The sequence below is a fragment of the Nyctereutes procyonoides genome, unplaced genomic scaffold, assembly GCF_905146905.1.
Source record: "Nyctereutes procyonoides isolate TBG_1078 unplaced genomic scaffold, NYPRO_anot_genome, whole genome shotgun sequence".
NCBI lineage: Eukaryota > Metazoa > Chordata > Mammalia > Carnivora > Canidae > Nyctereutes > Nyctereutes procyonoides.
In genome coordinates, this window is record NW_026575136.1 from 7,057,162 (window position 1) to 7,077,084 (window position 19,923).

General features: G+C 40.0%; 1 protein-coding gene across 1 annotated transcript in view; it reads left to right on the forward strand.

Moving 5' to 3' along the window:
• LOC129495519 (rho GTPase-activating protein 15) overlaps positions 1-19,923 on the forward strand; it is a 617,088-nt gene that overhangs the window by 587,282 nt on the left and 9,883 nt on the right. The window lies entirely within an intron of this gene.

Consider the following 19,923-nt stretch of genomic DNA (forward strand, 5'->3'; position numbering starts at 1 on the left):
TTCATCTTCTTGAATGTTCGTAGTTCTTGAAAATTTGGCAAATTAGGCATACTTGTATTTTTTAAACATTCTTGTATAGCTGATAGGCTTAAAATTTTATAACCAGAATTTTAAACATGATTTCTAGAATCAGTCTTGTTATTCCATACTCACAACTTTATACTGGGCAAAATAAAGCAATGTAAATAGAAAATGGTGGAACATGAAGGATGAATACTGGGCGCTGCCCTAAATCCATTTATTTTTTCTTTTTAAATTTAAATTCAACTAGCCAAAGTACATCCTTAGTCTTAGATGTAGTGTTCAACAATTTATCAGTTTCGTATAACACCCAGTTGTCATCACATCACGTGTCCTCCTTCATGCCCATCACCCAGTTACCAGTTACCCCCTCCCCCCTTCCTCCCCTCCAGCAGCCCTGAGTTTGTTTCCCATAGTTAGGAGTCTCTTATGGTTTTTCTCCCTCTCTGATAACTTCCCATTCAGTTTTCCCTCTACCCTGTGATCCTCTGTGCTATGTCCTATATACCACATATGAATGAAACTCCTAAGTCTATCTCTAACTCCAGTCTTCAATAATAGGTTATATGCTCATTTCTAAAAATGAGAAGATAGGAACTTGTCTCACACGTTGAAATAAGGCTATCAGTTGGGCAGAACCTGAAGGAAGATTAAAATATGCTTTCCACATGCATCTGTCCAAATGCATAAAATTAAGGAACCATTCTTTCCATTCTTCATGGTGATCTCATGAAGATTTATGAGACCTATTAGTTTACTGTCTTGAAAACCTCAAAATCATAGTGCCACAAAAAAATGGAAAGTATTGGCAACATATATATTTTAAAACTGTGGGTTTGAAGAGATGAATGACTGTTTTCTCTAAGAATCATCAAAGGCTGAAATCTAACGAAGTTCTTACGTGTAATCAGGTCCTTCTTCTGAGAAGAGTACTAGAAGTAGCTCAGTCTGTTCGTCAGAAAGTTAAAATTTTATAATCAGAGTAGAAAATAAGCTATCATGTAAAATTGGTCAAATCCAGAAGGCACATGCCTTTCATTGGTGGTCTGTGAGGTATTAAAGAATCCTAAGCAAGGGCATCTGGGGGGCTCAGCGGTTGAGCGTCTGCCTTTGGCTCAGGTCATGATCCTGGGGTCCCAGGATCAAGTTCCGCATCAGGATCCCCGCGGGGGGCCTGCTTCTCCCTCTTCCTACGTCTCTGCCTCTTTCTCTGTGTCTCTCATGAATAAATAAATAAAATCTTTTTTAAAAATCCTAAGCAATAAAAGCATATTCCAATCCATAGCTGCATGTTAGAAGTTTTAATTTTTCTCAAGTAATCACCCAGCAAATACCAGTAATATATAGGATGAGTTGCTGGTTAAGGGTGACTTGAACCAGATTGATTCCTTAGATTTGTGCAACCTCCAGGTCTCTATTGGAACATCATGGAGATTGACTGATTTCACCATTTTTTTAAAGAATTTATTTATTTATTTATTTATTTATTTATTTATTTATTTATTTATTATTTGAGTGTGTGTACACACAGCAGTGGGAGGGGCAGATGGAGAGGAAGAAGGAGAGAAGCAGGCTCCCTACTCAGCTGGCAGCCTGACTCCGGGCTCGGTCTCAGGACTCTGAGAGTTGGACGCCTAATCGACTGAGTCATGCGCCCTGATTTCACCATTTATGTGAAATATATCTTCTGTAGTCACTATAATTTCAGTATCTTGGTGTAAATAGCAATTTAAAGTTTAATAATTAATTCTGGTGAGAAAAAGTTTTATGAGGCAAGCATTCTTTTTAGTTTGGTTTTCTTAATCCATGCATTGAAATAATTACACAATCCAAATCACACGTTCTGCTCCATAAAGGACTTACCTTAACAGCCATTTGCACAGACTGGAGCATCCTTCTTAACACCGAGTTTAGGTGCCAAGAAAGACACTGTGTTTGGTCCCATTCCTTGGTTCAAGCGTCCACCCCTGGTCCAAACAACTATACTGAAATATGGCCAGGTTTACCTACTGGGAGAAAAAAGGAGTGTTCTGGTGAGTGCTCATGAAGAGCATTGAATGAGGGGGAAACTGGAAAAGGAGGCTGGAATTAGGTTATAAAAGAACTAGTATGTCTTAGTAAGGAACTAGGATTTTGCCTAACAGACAATAGAAAGTCACTAATGGTTTTTAAGCTGAGAAGACTGATCCACATAATGAGACTCAAAGAGTTCAGCTGCAGGCCAACTCCAGCATGGAAGGCCCTGTGACCTGTGTTTAAGGACAGTTAAAGATAGCCATTCTACACAGCAGAAAACCCAGTAGTCTGAGCAAAAAAAGGAGCTGGCAAAAATTAGTGGAGATAGCTGAGCTCCCCAGCAATCCATCTAGGGTTCAGAGCTGGGTTCTGGTCCTCAAGGGTAAATGAAAGGTAGAATGAGGAATCAAAACCACAGGCCGAAGTGTCATCTGGAAGAACTCAGTCCTCCCGCTTGCTGGAATTACCCATTCATGGGAGGGTCCCTAGACTCTTCCAAAGAGAAGGGTACAACTGAGGCAGGCAAGAAACGGCACCAGGAATCCTTAGGAAATCTTCTTTGTCAGTTTCCATCCTCATTCCTATCAAATTTAAAATAAAACGTGTTCAACCCCCCAATCCTCATAAAACTAGAAATCTAGTGTCTCTCAGGTTATCAGAAAGGATTTACCTTTCATCCGGTTGTTTCATCCTGAGTTCCTACTTCATCCTGAGTTCCTACTTCAGCTGAACCCACAACTGACACGTGTCTCGCCAACTTGCCAGTGGTCCCTGATCTTGACAATTCCTTTGCTTTGCTTTCCGAAATCTCGCTCCAGGATATAGCACTGGGTAGACGTTTGCTGAAGATTCATGGAGAATGGGAAGATTACATCCCAACCAGCCTAGCAGATAATCTAAAACTTAAACTTAAATGATAGGCGTCCCCATTACCAAAATGCATTGTGGCCATCCTCTCCACACCCCCCAGTAAAAAATGTTCATGGTTGTCTTTTCCCTTTGGCCTCCAGCTTCCTCCAGTCACTCTGCCCTAATGCTCTTCTTTGGCATCCTTTCTTTTTGCAGACAACCTTCATAAGTCCATTTCATGTTTTAGACAGTATTTGGTTACCCTTTTCCGATTGCATTCTAAGGATTTTCTTCCCACAACCAGCAAAACGTTTTGTTGAGAAAGAAAGAAAAAAAAAACAAAACAGATACTTTTTCTCCCTTAAGAGGAATTCCACTTCCAGCTATTAAAATGTTTTTCCCTAGTATACTTGAATCCATAAATTGAGCAAAATTATATCTTTTTAACATAGGTGTGGGTTCATACAACTAAAGTGACCTGCCAGCAGGCTACTGGGCTCTGTCTGCCTCGTACTGACCCTTCTGGCTATCACTGTCTGACTGCCTATTCCGAACAACAGTCATGTCAGAGTCTACCTCTTGACAATTTATGGATTCGATGCTATTTAGACAGGTAGAGAGGTAATCTCAACAGCGAGGCAATTCCCTTGGGCTATTATACATGCAAGATATTTCCTCAGTTGAAAAACGCTATCGGAGGATTTCACTGTGAACTCCAGTAAAGAAATTCTTGAAATTTCAGGGTTGAAACTAGTAAAAGGCTCTATAAGAAGCAATATTCTCACTACTTGAGAAATTTACATCATGAGACAGTGTCAGATGGTGGTGATAACAAGCACGGTGTCAACGATTCTCCAGGTCTGTCAATTTATCTCATCCCAGGTAAAGCAGGGGCGGCTTACTGTCTTATTGCAAAATAAATGTGGGCCCCAAACTGTCAGTAGCACAAGAGAATGAAATCCTCGGGGGGAAACCACAAGCACCAGGTCTATTCAGTTTCCAGTTTGAGGACCATACTTATGTGCTTGAGAGTTGATCAAACCGCCTCTTGTTTTTCAAAGACTAAAACCATCCTACCCATTTGGGGGGAAATGTTGAACCTGTGGATGATCGAGAGAAAAACGTTAAATAGGCAAGGCTCTAGCAGCTACATTCAATGTCCTGAATTGCTGTGAAATTAGATGAACATCCGATCACTCGTAGATGATGACAGAAATATAAGAGGCCTAGACGACTCATCCACCCTGAGCAGTAGTGGTCCCTTGGCACCCATGGTGAAAACGTCACCTTGGCAGGTGACAGACACTTGGGCCTTGGCTATAGCGTTAGTGAACAATATTAATAAAGACTAATTAGATAGCTTTTGTTGAAATGTTTCCAAAGTGATGAGCAAAATAAAGCCAACCTAAAGAAAATATTTAAAAATCTCCCACTGAGCATGCTCAGAGAGAGCATTTTAACTTCTTTTATTTTTAAAATGCTCAACCATTTTCTTCAAAAACTTGGCTTGATCTTCCTGATTCAGTGATAACTGAAGCCATGCCAACTTTGATGTTTTTAGCTTCAGCTGTTTTAGAGCTATATGTGATCCCCCCAAAAGGTTGGAATGATTTTTTTTTTCTGAGTGAAGAAGAAAGCATATGTTTTAACCCTCATGTGCCTTTTTTGAAAAGGATGAATTAACATCTTATAATATTTTACCTTTGGGCTTAAAATAAAAAGTTTAGTTTGAAAGTCAAGGAGACATTTTTTAGAAATTAAAATAGAGACACAAGCCTTCAGGATTGTGTATGGATTTGGTCTGTTTTACCAAATACATTTAGTGACTTGCATGTCTGCTGGGATTGTTTTTAACATGGCAGCAGAGACCAGGGAGTTTGGAGTCTTGAGCAAGATGGACCACACACAAACCTAATTTCAGGACATCAAAAGGACATAAAACTAATATGCAGAAACACTGGAGCATCTTGAATACATTTTTTTTCTAACCAGATAAATGACAAAAAGAATGGGGAATAAAAACGATTTTAAGAAAGCTTTAATCCACCTGATGGTCTAATTTTCCCTTCTAATTTATAGAAACAGGAAGGGAGAAATAAACAATGAAAGGTTAGAGACTGAGTAGTACCAAATATAGTTACTCCCATTGAAGGAGAAAGTATTCAGAGGGGAGGGACGGACGTCAGGGTGGCTTGTGAGAACTGGGGCTACATTCTTTTCTATTATCGACCATGCCAAGACTTTGCTAAGATCTCCCCTGGGATCAGTTGGTCATTTGATCTTCTTGGTAGAGATGGTAAGAAAGGAAATCAGGATGATTAGAGCTGATAAAATTATTAACTAGAATGGCAGACAACAGTCCCAGTAATGCAGGAGGGGTGTGTCAAATGGCTCCTAGCAAACCTTCTGTTTAGTGCAAAACTGACACGGGAAATAGCTTCTGATCTAGGATGTTCCATCCCCGGGTTTATGGATGGAAACATTGGATGTGATCAGTGCTTCCAGGGCCGACCTAGGTCATTTCTGCAGATGACTTTGCAATGCCAAGTCGAGCAGTATCAAGTTAAATTTCACTGAATCGCAACTCCCACTGTATTCTCGTTATGTACCCAAAACTCTGGAAGAACAACAAAAGGAAAGAATTGGTAAAGAAATGACAAATGTCTCACTCTCTTATAATCAGAAGAACTATGGGCAGAAAAATTGAAACCAGAATGAAAGAAAAGGTTTAAAAGGAAATTGACTCTGTGTTTACAAAAGGATTCCAATTCTGGGTGAACTGTCCAACTCAACCAGTTGCTTTGGAGAAACATGATTAAAGTGATGACTGAGGTGTTTTGTGTCCTAGCCTCAGTTTCCTTTATTCCCCTCTGAGTCCAGGAACAACCAATCAGAAAAGAACCTGGCCTGGAGGCTTGTCAGTGATAATAATTGAAAACATCTGTCCATGTAGCAAGTGTGGGAAGCCAACGCAGTTCCCTGACAGAGGGAGTTCTCAGACAGCAAAGCCATAACCACGACTGTGCTCATATTCTCCTTCACAGACTTTTCTCACTGCTAGCTGTCTTTATTCTCCTGCCAGGAAAGCAAGGGGCCCGGGGCTCTTACCCAGGCTGGGGTTAAGTGAGCTGGGACTAGGGGAAGGAGGGGGACAGGCTGGCTCAGAGCTCTGGGTACAGAGACAAGGGCCATCTGATTGGGAAGTAAAGAGACCCAGGACTGAGGACAGAGACTAGCAGACAGAAAAACCAATGAGATGTCAGAAGGACAAAGGGACAGCAGTTCCAAGTAGACATTAGAATCTGCACCCGAATGACCTGGGCTTAAATCTTGGCACGACCATTTCATTTGTGACCCCACACAAAGTCTCAACTCCCCCATCTTTAAACTGGGTATGATAATAGCACCCATCTCCAAAAGCTTTTGTCAGGAAAAACAAGCAAGAATGTTCCTGCCAACGGTGGCACATTGACTTAAGCAATCACCGTGTTGTTCCCGCAAATATTGCTCATCTCCTGGCTACGGGCTTTTAAAAATGATTTTACCCACCTGTGCTGTCTAGCTTCCTGTGATTTCTGTACTGACTCTTTCCTGTAGCCCCTGGGGCCATATTGTGGACAGCACCCATTTCTGTCTGATTTGCTGTCTTCACCTCACCCCTAACGTCCAAGGCCCCCTCTCCTCCATTCCAGGAGTCTGGCGCATTCTGCAGCTTTGGTGCTGAACCGATCAAGGGAAGATCTGGTCAGAGAAATGCCAGTAAAACATTATTTCAGCCAACCAGAGAGGTTGTAGGTTAGAGAAAATTTAAAACAAGGAAAGTTGGAGCAAGAAGAAGAAAGAAAAGAGTTCCTAGTAGGAAGATGTAGATGTTTTCCTTGCCTACGAGGGTGGAGGGGGTGAGGGGAGCCTTCACTGAAAATATAATACATCCATCGGTTTAGAAAGAAAATCTAAAGAAAAGATTATTATAAAGGACAACATTTAAAAAATACCCAAATCTCCAGATCGTTTCTTTGTGTAAGCTACTCTGTACATAAATTAACCACCTCTGGAAACTACATTAACAGTCACATCACCACAATTGTATTTATAACTAACTCACAGTTATTTGATGCATGATATTCACTTGGAAGCTAGAGAGAATAAATCCAGCTTGCAAAAAAAGCAGAACTTAAGGATGGGGCTTAGGTCCTGAGAAAATCTTGCTCAACACATGGGTGGCAAGAAATAATACAAAGGGAGAAACTTGGGGAGGCCGACTTTGAATCATTAGTTAAGAACAGTTATGTATTGTATATGTATCCAACATAAACACTTGGCTAAGGATGTTATTCTACTGACAGTGTTTGCCTTTCCTTATGGTCATCAGCTGGTGACTACTGCTACTTGGCTGGGAAGCGCTTCATCCATAAAGAAAAGCACCATAAGTAATAATGAGTGTGAGTTTGTGTTCGTTGCAAAGCAAGAATTCAGATTCAACAAGAGATTTTTTTTTTATCCAATTGAAATGAATCAAACTGTTTAACCTAATTGGGCTTCTATAAATCAGGAGTGTTGTCATATTAGTAATCCTTCCAGATAAGGCATTTCAATGAGGCGCCATGCAAGAGTATGGATGTATAAACACAAAATAAATAGAATCCATTGACCCTTCTATTCAGCTGCCTTGTATAGCTTCCCTCTCTCTATTATCACTATTTAATAAAATCACCACTTAACAACCGACATTGGTAGATTTTTTAACCATTGAGAGACTATATTTTTTCCTCTCTATGACTCTTCAATATGTGCCTATGGCCACAGAAAGGCTTGATCCTTTGATGATTATAAGGTCAACAGAACATGGGGATGGAGTGGAGGGATCATGTACAACCACTGGGAACTGGATTCTTAAAGATCCATATTATGAATATTGTACAATTGTGTTTTTTTATTATTTGTTTAATTGTTTTTTTTAAATGAGGCAAGGGCGTATTTGTTAATCTGAAGGATCTCCAAAAAATATCTGTCTTACGTGTATTTCTTTAAATCTGTTTCACATAGTGATCTTTCAAAACTAATTCTAATATATTTCTAAATTCACTATTTGTCTACTTTGATTCCTCTATACGGCTATAATTTCTCTCTCTCTCTCTCTCTCTCTCTCTTTTTTCTGTACTCACGTAAGGGTAACTTGGTTCAAATCCCCCCCAGCAACTTGCCTCTCACGTTCCCAGATTTCTTCTCATCCAGCAATACCTTGTATTACTTCTATAGATGTATCCGATTTCCTTTTAAAATTACTTTTCCACTGAATGGCACATTCCTGGCACATATGCCCCCATTCTCCATCCAAATCCCATGCAGGCATTATCGTTGGTCACATCACCCTTTCACACTGCAGCTTTAGCTTCACGGTCCTTCCCTGCAAAGCAGACAGCTAGCAGCAGCCAGGTAAAGCAAACCTGTGTATCATCCTCTGCCAGAGTGGGTCTCTTGGTCCATTGCCACCATTCTTTTATAGGTGTTATGAAAACAAAAATGCAAACTACAGACACACCCTTATGCTTCCAAGAGAACAGGAGGCTCATGTCTGTTTCCTTAAAAAATCCCTAGTGTCTGCCTTTTTGTTTCATTCTTTATTTTAATAAATAAATGTATATCTTATTGTAAAGACATACATACACACCCTCTATATGACATCTCAAGAATGCACAAACATATACACTAAAGTATACACACATAGTGTAAAATATTACTACAAACCCCTAACATTTCAGGGTTCCCTTAGTTTGCAATTGATGACTATGTTTGCCATGTGTTTCTAAGCTCGTCAACTTTCCTTACAAATTATTTCAAGTTTGAGGAAGAAAAAAGGGTTTAAATGTTTTTTTTTCTTTTTTTTTTTTTTAAAGTTTACATTGGATGGTTCAGTGGTTGAGCATCTGCCTTCGGCCCAGGGCATGATCCCGGGGTCCTGGGATTAAGTCCCACATCGGGCTCCCTGCATGGAGTCTGCTTCTCCCTCTGCCTGTGTCTCTGCCTCTCTCATTCTGTCTCTCTCCCTCTCTCTGTCTCTCATGAATAAATAAATAAAATCCTTTAAAAAATTAAAGGTTACATTGCCCAACAATCAGATTCAGAGCACAGGCAATTAGAAGTCATCCAGTCCAACCATCTACATTTCCAAATGAGGAAGCTGATGCTGAGGAAGGCTGAGTGAGTCCCTCAAGTCCCTCACACAGTAAAAAGTGGAGTCAGGGGAGAAGGGCAGGCTTTCCGTTGCTTTGTATAAGCTGATCTTCCACCCAGGCAGTAAAACTGATGTGCGCTCCTGAGACTAAAGCTTCCTCACGGAGTCTCATTTTCCTCAGGGTCTGTGGTAATCTGGGTGAGTTGGGTCTCCTGGATCGCTACACAATTCTATAGACCAGTGAAGTGGATTCTTCCTCACTTGGGTGAGGTAGACATTACCTGACAGGAAGCAAGACTTTCCAAGACAAACTCCACTACTCCTGCATTCTATATTTGACACCTTCACCCAATTTCTCACTACCTCATAAAACCTTTGAAATGGCGCATCTGAGGAAGATGTTTTGCACTTACTGAATTTCCTTTTCTAAAAAAAAAAAAAAAAAAAAAAAAACCTCATCTCCATGTAGTATCAGATTGTTGTATATCCAAATTATATTCTCTGGCCATTATCGGTAATTTTTTTCCAAAGAAAGTAAAAAGAGAAACCAGGAGTGAGTAGAAGGGGAAGGAGGAATAACGTGGAAAGGGACTTAACATCTTAGCCGAGAAACTTGGCTCTTCCTCTTGGACTTCGGAGAGGACAGCTCAGAAGAGTACTGTGGACAGCTCTGTTGCAACTGTTGATAGAAAAACATGGGGGTGTTTCTAACTGCTGGTCAGGTTAGCTCCCTTTCTGCTGGAGCAAAAAGGCATCCAGATGAGGAAAAAGTTAACCTTTCAGCCACCTATTAAAGTAGAAGCTATTTATAATAATAAGATGCTATAGAATGCCTACACTTTCTACTGCAAACAAAAAGAGGAGTAGAGCTGAAGGTGACACACCACCTAAAGTCAAAGATGTTGCAATCTAATTGAGAAAGATAAAACATATGTTCATGAAATAACTGAGAGATAAAAATAAAACACGTCGACAACAATGTAATACAATCTGAATGTTTAAATGCCAAGAAAGCAAATAAGGAAGTGATCGGAATACAATTTTTAAAGGCTCCCTCGCAGAAACGAGCTTAAATATGACTTTGGATACGGTGAACAGAGTGCAAAGCAATTCAGATGTTTGTGGCCATAAGGATAGAGGAGCAGGGGAACTGACCTCTGGACCTCCAGTGCATGCAATCTGCTGTCATTATCTCCTTTCTTTTTTTTTACTTTTTTTTTTAATTAATAGATTTTATTTTTCAGAACAGATTTAGGTTGATAGAAAACTGAGCAGAAACTACAGAGTTCCCCTGTACTTCCGCCCCCACTCACTCCGAGTTTCCCCTACTATTAATATCTTGCATAGTGAGGTCCAGTTGTTGAAATTGATGAGCTGACATCAATACACTGTTCCTAATTGACCCCTAGGGTTTACCTTAAGGTCCACTCTTGACTTCGTATATTACAAAGATTTGGACGAATGTATAATGACGCGTATCCACCACTGTAGTATCATCCACAGTATTTTCCATGCCCTAAAAATACCTCCATGTTCTTCCTACTCATCCCTCCCTTCCTGCTAACTCCTGACAACCACCTATCTTTTACTATCTCGAGAGTTTTGCCTTTTCCAGAATGTCAGATACTCGGAGACACAGTATTCACCCTTTTTCTGACTGACCTCTTTCCCTTAGTAATATGCCTCAAGAGTCCTTCACATCTTCCTGTGGTTTGATAGCTTTCTCCTTTTTATCGCTGAATAATATTCCATTGTATGTCCAACCGTTTGTTTACCCAGTCACCCACTGAAGGACACATAATGATCTTTGTAAATTTAAAAACAAGTCTTTTAAACTGAAGTTTTAACTTTTTTAACCAGTGCATTGCTCAGGTAGGAAATGTGGTTCTCAAACACATGTTCTTTTCGCATGGAGATTTCGTCTGGGGGAGTAGGTTATAATTTCGGGGCACATGATACCAGACTATCATTTCTGTCCTTAAACGTGAGTCATGGGCCACTTCATTTTCTTGTTTTCATTCTTTGGTGACATGACAGCAATGAATTTTAGAATATACAACCGAAAAAAGAGAACTACAGAATTAAGTTCTGAATTTTTTAAATGAACGTGGTTAGTATCAAACATCTAGTGTGGGGGGGGGGGGTCATGTCTTTTCCTTTCCCCTAGAACTATAATGATATGTTGTCTTCACAATGAATCAGAATCTAAGTCTAAATTTGGAGGTATACCTTTTTTCTCTCTTCTTTCATTATGGTGTTAATTATGCCCCCAAAAACAATTCTATGATTTTTCCCCAAACCCATATCCTAAGCTGTGGTTGATTCTCTAAGTTGAACCAAATGTCACATAACACATCTCTGTCTTTCTTTTTGACACCAAATAACATTGATAACCTAATTATTCCTGAGTAGTAGTAATAGTAGTAATAATAATAATTAATATTTAAAAGGCTGCCCTGCCATTTGAAGGTAATTTACAATGAGAGCCCATCTACTTGGCTCCATGATTACATATACACATTGATTTTAAGACAGCACACGGGAGGCTTTGCCAGAAAAATTTAAAAGTTCAAGTTGAAAAAATAATCACAATATCTTTCAGTCATTTGCTGCTCATATTTGTGTCCTTAAAATGCACAACTAAACGCTCTCTACATACGGATATCACTTGGTAGGCGGGGTGTATCTTATTACTGGGTTATTTTCCAGTACATTTGGCGTAGTTAAGGTAAAGTGTATTAACTTTCTCTCAAAATAAAGATGAAAACAGAGTTGTAGCAGCCGTGAATGCTTCAGCCATTGTCAGCAAGTTAAGAACTGACAGGAGGTCCAAATAATCAAGTCTGCCTGGTGCATATACCGTGGTTTTCCCATGGGATATCTGGTCTAATCCTACAATGTATCTGACTGGCATGAATGTAGAATTACTTTCAATAAAGATTTTATTTCAAGCTTGGATGATTTCCCCAAAAACATCTTGTCACTAAGGCAAAGTATATCATAGAATATCTGATTTTTTTTCTCGCTACAAGTCAGCTTTTGAGGGGGAAAAATACACATTTCAACTCAAGTACTCAACTCAGGTCAATTCGCTGTAAAAAATCACATTTTAACATATCTAGACTGATTAAAGATTTGCTATGTTAAAGAAATCAGAGAACTGTCAACGGAAGCTTACCCTAAGTCTGCAAATGAAAAGAATAAGTAACACATTTGCTCATCTACAACTTGCACTCTCCCTGCAGTAGCCTCCAATCGAAGGGCAGGCAGGACAGATGACTCCACAAGCTAACACCCGGCTTCTGGAATATTTGTCTTTTTGCAAGTAAGGAACATTTAAAGGTCACATCTTCCAATAAGTATGAGATTGTTTCCAGGCTATATGAGAAATATGAATGGCTTGGTCATGATCACACTAAAATGATCTTCATTTCTCTATTTATCTTTTCTCTGTCTTTATGCTATTCTCTTCCTTCGTGATGCCAAATTAAGTCAGTGTGTTCAAGATAGGGGAGCAGGACAGTTGCAGTACATTACTCTACTTCGAAGTCACTGAAATGTTTCACTTTATGCTTGCTTACATTATTTCAAGCCTTGGCGTCACTATGTGTAATTTGTGCTTGGTTCATATATTCTCAAAAATATGTTACCTAGAAAGTTTCACCTTTTAGTCACTAAAAGCACACAAATCATATGGTTCAGTTCTAATGAAAGAGGAGTAATTATTTTAATATTTAATAACCATAGTACATTATATTTATACAATGTTTTAAATTCAAAATCCCTCTTATCTCTATTACTATATTTTATGACTAACACATAATATCATGATAGGATGTACATGCAAGAATGAAAACTCTGTATGACTGGGAGCAGATAAAACTCAAGAGACGCATAGAAAGGTCTAGATTTGGGTCTCGACTTTTTCACTTAATGGGCTGTGTGAACTTTAGACAGGTCATTTAGCCAAAAGTCTTTAAAGTGCCTGAGTTTCTATAAAGCGTCACAGGCAAATCTGGGGGCTGCACATCAGATGTGCCAGTGACACTTCTTAGAAACTCAGGGACCCATGCCTCAATCCTGGGTGCTAAATCGGGATCTCTGTGCAATTTCTTTGCTCTTTCAAAAGCTCTAGCCAAAGCAGAAAACCAATGAGTCCTAACCTCCCTTTCCTTGTTTATAAACTAACAATTAACAGAAGTAAATGTTATCACATATGATAAAAACGAACATTTCTAGAATTGTGAAAAGCTTTGTGCACACTTTTCATTTGATCTTCAAAACAACCCCAGAGGTCAGTTTGGCCATTAACCTCACTTTCTAGACAAGGCATCTGAGGCTCGGAGAACCTTTCGGACTATCTAAGACCATGTAGTCAATATACCATATTGAGAGGGAAAAAAAAAATGTATTCTGAGATTCCAGGCTCACCCAAGCCCAGTGCTTCTCATCTCTCACATAAAGAATCACATGCAGAGTTTTTATCATACCCAGACCTCACTGTGGGCCAAATGCAACACATTCTCTGTGGGTTAGTCCCAGATGTTGATATGGTTTTGAACGCTCCATAGATGATATTAACGTGCAGCTGGGATTGAGAATCTCTGCTTTAAAATACCAAGAACAAAAAAAAAAAAAATACCAAGAACAAGTTTGGAAAACATGAAACTCTATACACAGGGCATGAGGACTTCATCCCAGGTTTGTTTGTTTCCCCTACAACATTACCTACAATATTATTGACCATATTCTCTATGATGTACTTTTTATCTCCACCGTTTGTTTTATACGCAGAAGTTTGTAGGTTTTATCCCACCTTTGTCGATGATAAAACATGAATTTGGAGTGGAATGGAATGATTCATGAACACTGAGCTGGTCAGAGCTAGACTCTGAACTAGATTTCAGGTCTCATTTTCTGAAGCAGTTTTCTTTTTACTTGAACTTCTCTGATTCCCCAGAGCTCATGACTAGAATCACAGGTTGGATGTCACATGATGATGGTTTTCTATGAACACCAGGGGAAGGAGTGGAACAGGATGAGAAAGAAAGAGAAGCCAAACTATGAGGTGACCCAACATAGTCTAGCCAACACACAGGAGTTCTAGAGCATCTATGGCCCATCAGAGTTGTCTCCAAATGGACCAAAATGGCTTGGCCTTTTTACCCTCCACCATGATCAGTCATTGACTATGGACTATCTCTGAGACTCTCTTGGGGTTAGGCTCTCTTCAGCTGAGGCAAAGTTTGCAAGACTAGACCACTGAAGCTCACTGCTGCCTAGCATCTAAACCGGGAGCAATAGTCCTTCCTTGAGGAGATAACTAGACATATCTTGTGTCCACCACAGTGTAAAAATCCATTCTTTATGTTTGGAGGGGGCAGTTCCCCAGGACTCCAGCAGGCCTCACTTTCTGTGGAAGCCTTTGAGGGAGAAACTTTGGTAGGCTGAAAGCAAGGCCTGCAGCGGCAGCTGGGCCCCAGCCTGTGACTGACCCTCACTGTCTTCTCCACAGTCTTTTCTAGTTCCCCTCACCCTCACCTCTGCTGATCATGATGGCTGACCTGCTGCAGCATCTCAGGCCTTTATCCCTTAGAGGTCCAAGCTCTGATCACCATGTCTTCTCAAGGATCACTAGTCTAGCCATTAACCATCTCTGTCACAACCGGGTGACAAAGAACTTGGAGACCCCATGGGGATCATCTGGATGTCTCACATATTACTCCCTGTCCCCATTATAAAACAGCAACCCAACTCCCTCCATTTGATCAGGGTTAATGACCTGTGCCTAGATGGTCACTCTTCTGGCCTGCTGGTCCCTGGACAAGAAGCCCCAAGTGCTCAGGAGCAGTAGTAGCCCAAACTATGACGAGATGTAGCATTCTAATACAGTGATACAAGCTGAATAACATCCTTGTTGCCTGTCCATTTATTTTTTTTCTTGGGGATCCCATATTCTATTAACTGTCTTCATAATTCTCTGAGTCAGGTCCCTGTGGCTGCCCGTGGGCCCTGCTGTTAATTATTGTAACTGCATCTACCTGGTTTCTAGCAATCAAGTCCTACCACCTGGCCTCTATTATTTCAGTGTTTTATTATCCCTATTGTTATCCAAAAGCCTAGTTCTGTAATGGGCATTCCTATAGTCAACCCTGATTTACAAGGCAAAAGCCCTATAATTGCAAACAACATTTTCGGAGAGTATCACTGGTGCTTAGCAATAGCCCTTCAATCTCATTGATCTTGCAGTTACCATCCACAAACTCCCACCATTATTTTTAAATGCCTAATATATTATTCCAAGTACTATTCTCTCCTTCATGGACATAACATCCCAATTCACCTCCAGTGAGAGTTTTAACAATTGGTCTGCCATCTTGTGCTAAGACCTAACTGTGCTTGGCTGTCACCGACAGACTCTTCATTACCAGCCGTAATGGCAGCAAGTGACCCAGCTCCAAATCCCTTTCTTGGACCACTTTTAGAATCAATAATCACAGGCTATGTTATCTATAGGGAGACCCTGAAACAGAGTTCAATATGCAGGGACTGTGAAACTCTGTGGAAGGGAGAGGGCAGGAATAGATTTGGACAGAAGAAGTTGAATAGAGAAGTGGACCGAACAAAACCTCAGCCAACTCCACTGGGAGCTCTGGTGTCCATGCAACCCATCAGTGTTGTCCCACAGTGAGAAGAAAGGGCCACATTTGTATCTGCAGCGGGTTAGCCAGTGCCCTTGGGTGAAGTGGCTCACTGCAGTTGAAGTAAAAGTTGAAGAAGACAATTGAGGCCATCTGCTCGCTTCATTTCCTATAGTGAGGCAGGGAATCCAAGTAGCCCAGCTCTGTATCCAAAGGAGCCACCATCCTTATCACATTGGTAAAGATAGGAATGATCTCTAAGGAGTCTGGAGACTAGAAGACCCTTCTGTAAAGGCCAGTATAGTGAGTGCTTCATTGTGGTCCCTAAACAATGACACACTACATCCTGCTCATGGAATTTGTTATAACAGGTGATTACAAATGGGTGAGCTAAACAATAGAATCATGAGTTAGTCCAACATCCATATGTACAAGTACATATGTAGAAACTGGCACATTTTATTTCCCTACCGCAGTACAGATTATAAATTTATATGTGTAAAAGCAAAATAAATAGTTTCTGTCTTTGAGCCAAGCATTATATACATTTTGAAGGGGTTTGTATTTTTGCAGATACATTGAGCATTTTACCTAAAATGGAATTTGGTGGTCAGATTTTAGATGGTGTCATTATCTTTAACTTCCACCATCCATAATATAAACCAGATAAAAATTACATTCTATTCTAAGTCCCTTCCTCTAATTTTGTTCAAACTGGGTACATGTTGGAAACTCATTGTCAATAGTACATAGGAAGGAAAGGCAATCTGTACAATTAGAGGCCCTTCACAAGCTCTCCAGAAATGCTTGCTCTCTTCACTGCCTTCAGGTTCTCATCATCACAGAGTAGGTGTAAAACTGAGATATGCAGGAAATGTAATTATTGTGCCATAATCAAAATAATTTTCCCTTTCAAGGCCCATTCTTCTAGATAATTTAATCAACTCAGAGTGTCTTCTAGACACTTTCCTGGGCCATTTCTAGATCTGGAGGGCTGTGTACAGCCTAAGCATTTGTTGGGGCCAGGTAGAGCAACCATTTACACAGTATTTCAATAAATATTTATTGAGCACCTAGTACTATGTGCCAAATACTAATCTTGGTCTAGGGATATAGCATTAAACAAAAACAAATGAAATCCTGGTGCTTTAGATGTTTACATTCTACTGGAAAAAGATAATAAAGCCGATAAGCAGGGTGGAAAATTGTCTGGCTCTTGTCACCTGTCCAAGCTGATGTTCATTCTCTCCTGTTTTCCTGTCATCATCCCCAACTTCCAGGACCAGATCTTGTTTGAGTCCCCATCCAGGCAGAGCTCTGTGAGCCTATCTGACATCAGCTTTCCCAAGACCTACCATGCAGAAATGTCTAACTATCTCTGGTATATAAAACATGAGGAACTCTGGAATCCTACTATACCCCTAGGTTTTCTTCAAGAAGAATCTGAGCCTGTCTGATCTCAGAATCCTCAAACCTTCTAACAGCCTATATCTTCCGGGAATGGGGTAGGAAGGGCTTGGGACCGGACCACTTCTGTGGGACCTGACCAAAGTCTCAGCTCTCTTCTCCCTAACTCTCCTTCTTCCAGCCCAGAGAATCTCTCTCTCTCAGCAGAGTAGCCTGGCTCTTCATCTACCCTCCAATCTACTTGTTAGGCCTTGACTGTAACTCTGAGTCCTTGGGCACTTAGGATCTTATAATTCAAAGATACAGTCCTTGGAATTCACATGCCCTCTTTTGCAAATCTCCAAAGCATGTTCCACACTTTTCTGCTGCATCATCTCTTCACTGAGCTTGATATGCTGCTAGTCAGCAGCATTGGGGAATCTTGAGGAAAGGTAAGAAGTACCCAGAAGGCTGGGAAAGAAACCTCAGTTATTAGATATTATCCCATCTCATCTCAAATGATAGTTTGACTTTCCAGAACGTCCATTCTTTCATTTTAATATGGGAGCCCAAACTACATTTTAGATGTTATTCAACTTGCCATTGAATAGAAGAATCTCGACCATCACTGAACACCTCCTGATGGGGGACTCATGGCCTTCTTAAGTCCAGAATATTTAAGAACCTTGGCAGTTGCTCACAGTATTTTTCTGGTACACATACGGAAACATCAAAAACCAAACACTAATAGTAGTGATATCTAAGTGGTGGAATTATGAGGGATTTTCATTTTCTATTTCAACTTGTCTGCATTTTCCTAAATTTTCTGTAATAAGCATGAATCTTTTGAAGAAACCTCCTCTGTTTTCACAACTTGAATTCTGCATGTGGAGATGAAGTCAGTCTCTGGGCTAATTCCAGGAACTGGATTTACAAGAGGGAAGTCAACTTTTTCTTCTATGTCATGGCTTTCGGCACTCGGTTATCATGACTTCACTAACTATTCTCTTTTCCAAATGTAACACCCACCGTCAGTCCCTGCACTCCAGCACTGAAGAGTACACCACTGTGCTGGGCACATTTGCCTTGGTGCTCTCTGGTTGTGCGGTGTCTCTCCTAAAGTCAGGTCACTGTAAAAAGTATCTAAAACTAATTTTTCGTTTCTCAGAAAGTAAAATTAAGCATGGAGGAATGAATGATGATACCCAAATGGCAACTCATTCTCTTTCAAGCTATTCTGGGATCTTTTAAGCAAGGAGACAACTTTCAAGAAAACTGCTGAAGGTTTGATATAGATGCCCTTAGTCAGAAGTAAAATAGCTGTTCTCCTCACCTATGTGAAAAGGAAAACTAAGAGGCTGATGAATTCTGACTTTCTACATTGATAGCATTCCTTTTAGTCTTATCTAACATTACTAGGCAAATATCTAAGTTCCATATTTTCCACTAATACTTCATAATTAGGTGCCTTATTTTGGTTGGCCTATTAATGCTGGCCCATGCACAACCCCCATATTCTGTATAAAATGTTTCTACAACATACTTGTTTCCTCAACTGCCTTATTGGACAAATTCAGGTAGAGAATAAGGATGGTCTTATCGTGTTTTCTAAAGATAATCCCTACATATAAGATATTTCCTATTCTTTCACCCCAAATCGATGTCTTCCCAGCTAACATTATCAGCAGCTACTGGTGAATCAGCAGAGTTCAGGGGCATAAAAATTAAGACTTCTTTTACTACTGACACGGTCAAATGGATGGCTAAAACCATTTTAAAAGCACCTGGGGGGTGGGCAGCCCTGGTGGCTCAGCGGTTCAGCGCCTGCCTTTGGCCTAGGGCCTGATCCTGGAGGCCAGGGATCGTGTCCCACGTCGGGCTCCCTGCATGGAGCCTTCTTCTCCCTCTGCCTGTGTCTCTGCCTCTCTCTCTCTCTCTGTCTCTCTCTCTCTCTGTGTGTCTCTCATGACTAAATAAATAAAACCTTAAAAAAAAAAAAGCACCTAAGGGAAACCATACCTGAGATTCTCAACCTATTTTGCCAATAGTATATTTCCAATCACAATGAGAAACAAATGTTTTCAAAAGTTTAAAACACTGTGTAAATCTGGAGAAAAAGCAATAGAGATTCATGTGGTTTTTCTGCCACCTAAGACACCCTTCTCAGCTCTGTAAACATATCCTTGAACATAAATTAGGTGATTACAAAAATCATAATATGTCTCGCAAGACTTTTTGTTGACTCTCACTTCTCTCCCCCAGTCTTCCCTAGGCCTCAGGCCTCGCCATTAGGAAACACCTGGGTTTCAAACTTACAATTCTTGAATCTCAATTATTTGTGGAAAGACCATCCATATTCCAGAGGAATAAAAAAATCTACATCTTAATATATGTTCTGCCATTTCCTACGTGGCTTTGGTCAAATTATTCAATATTTTTATCAGGCTCCTTCTTTTGACCTGAAAATTGTGTTTCACATCTGAAAAAGAAAAAAAAATAGGAGGAATATCCCAAATACACAATGAAGTTAAAATGACTTAAACAGCAAAGTGCTCATTCAGAATATACACAGAGATCATCAGCAAAGTAGGATATTCGAGGTATGTGTGTCTGTGACTATAAAGAACTGTCCTCAAAATATAACATCAAAAATCAATGGGAAATAGGCAATTTATGCCACCAAATACTATTGGAGACATTAGCCAGCTTTTACAAAGAAATAAATCTAGATTACCATTCCATTTAACCTGTTAAAATATATTTAAGACGAATTAGAGGGTATGTTGAAAAATAAAATTATCTTAAAAGCTAGGAGAAAACATTAATGGTATTATC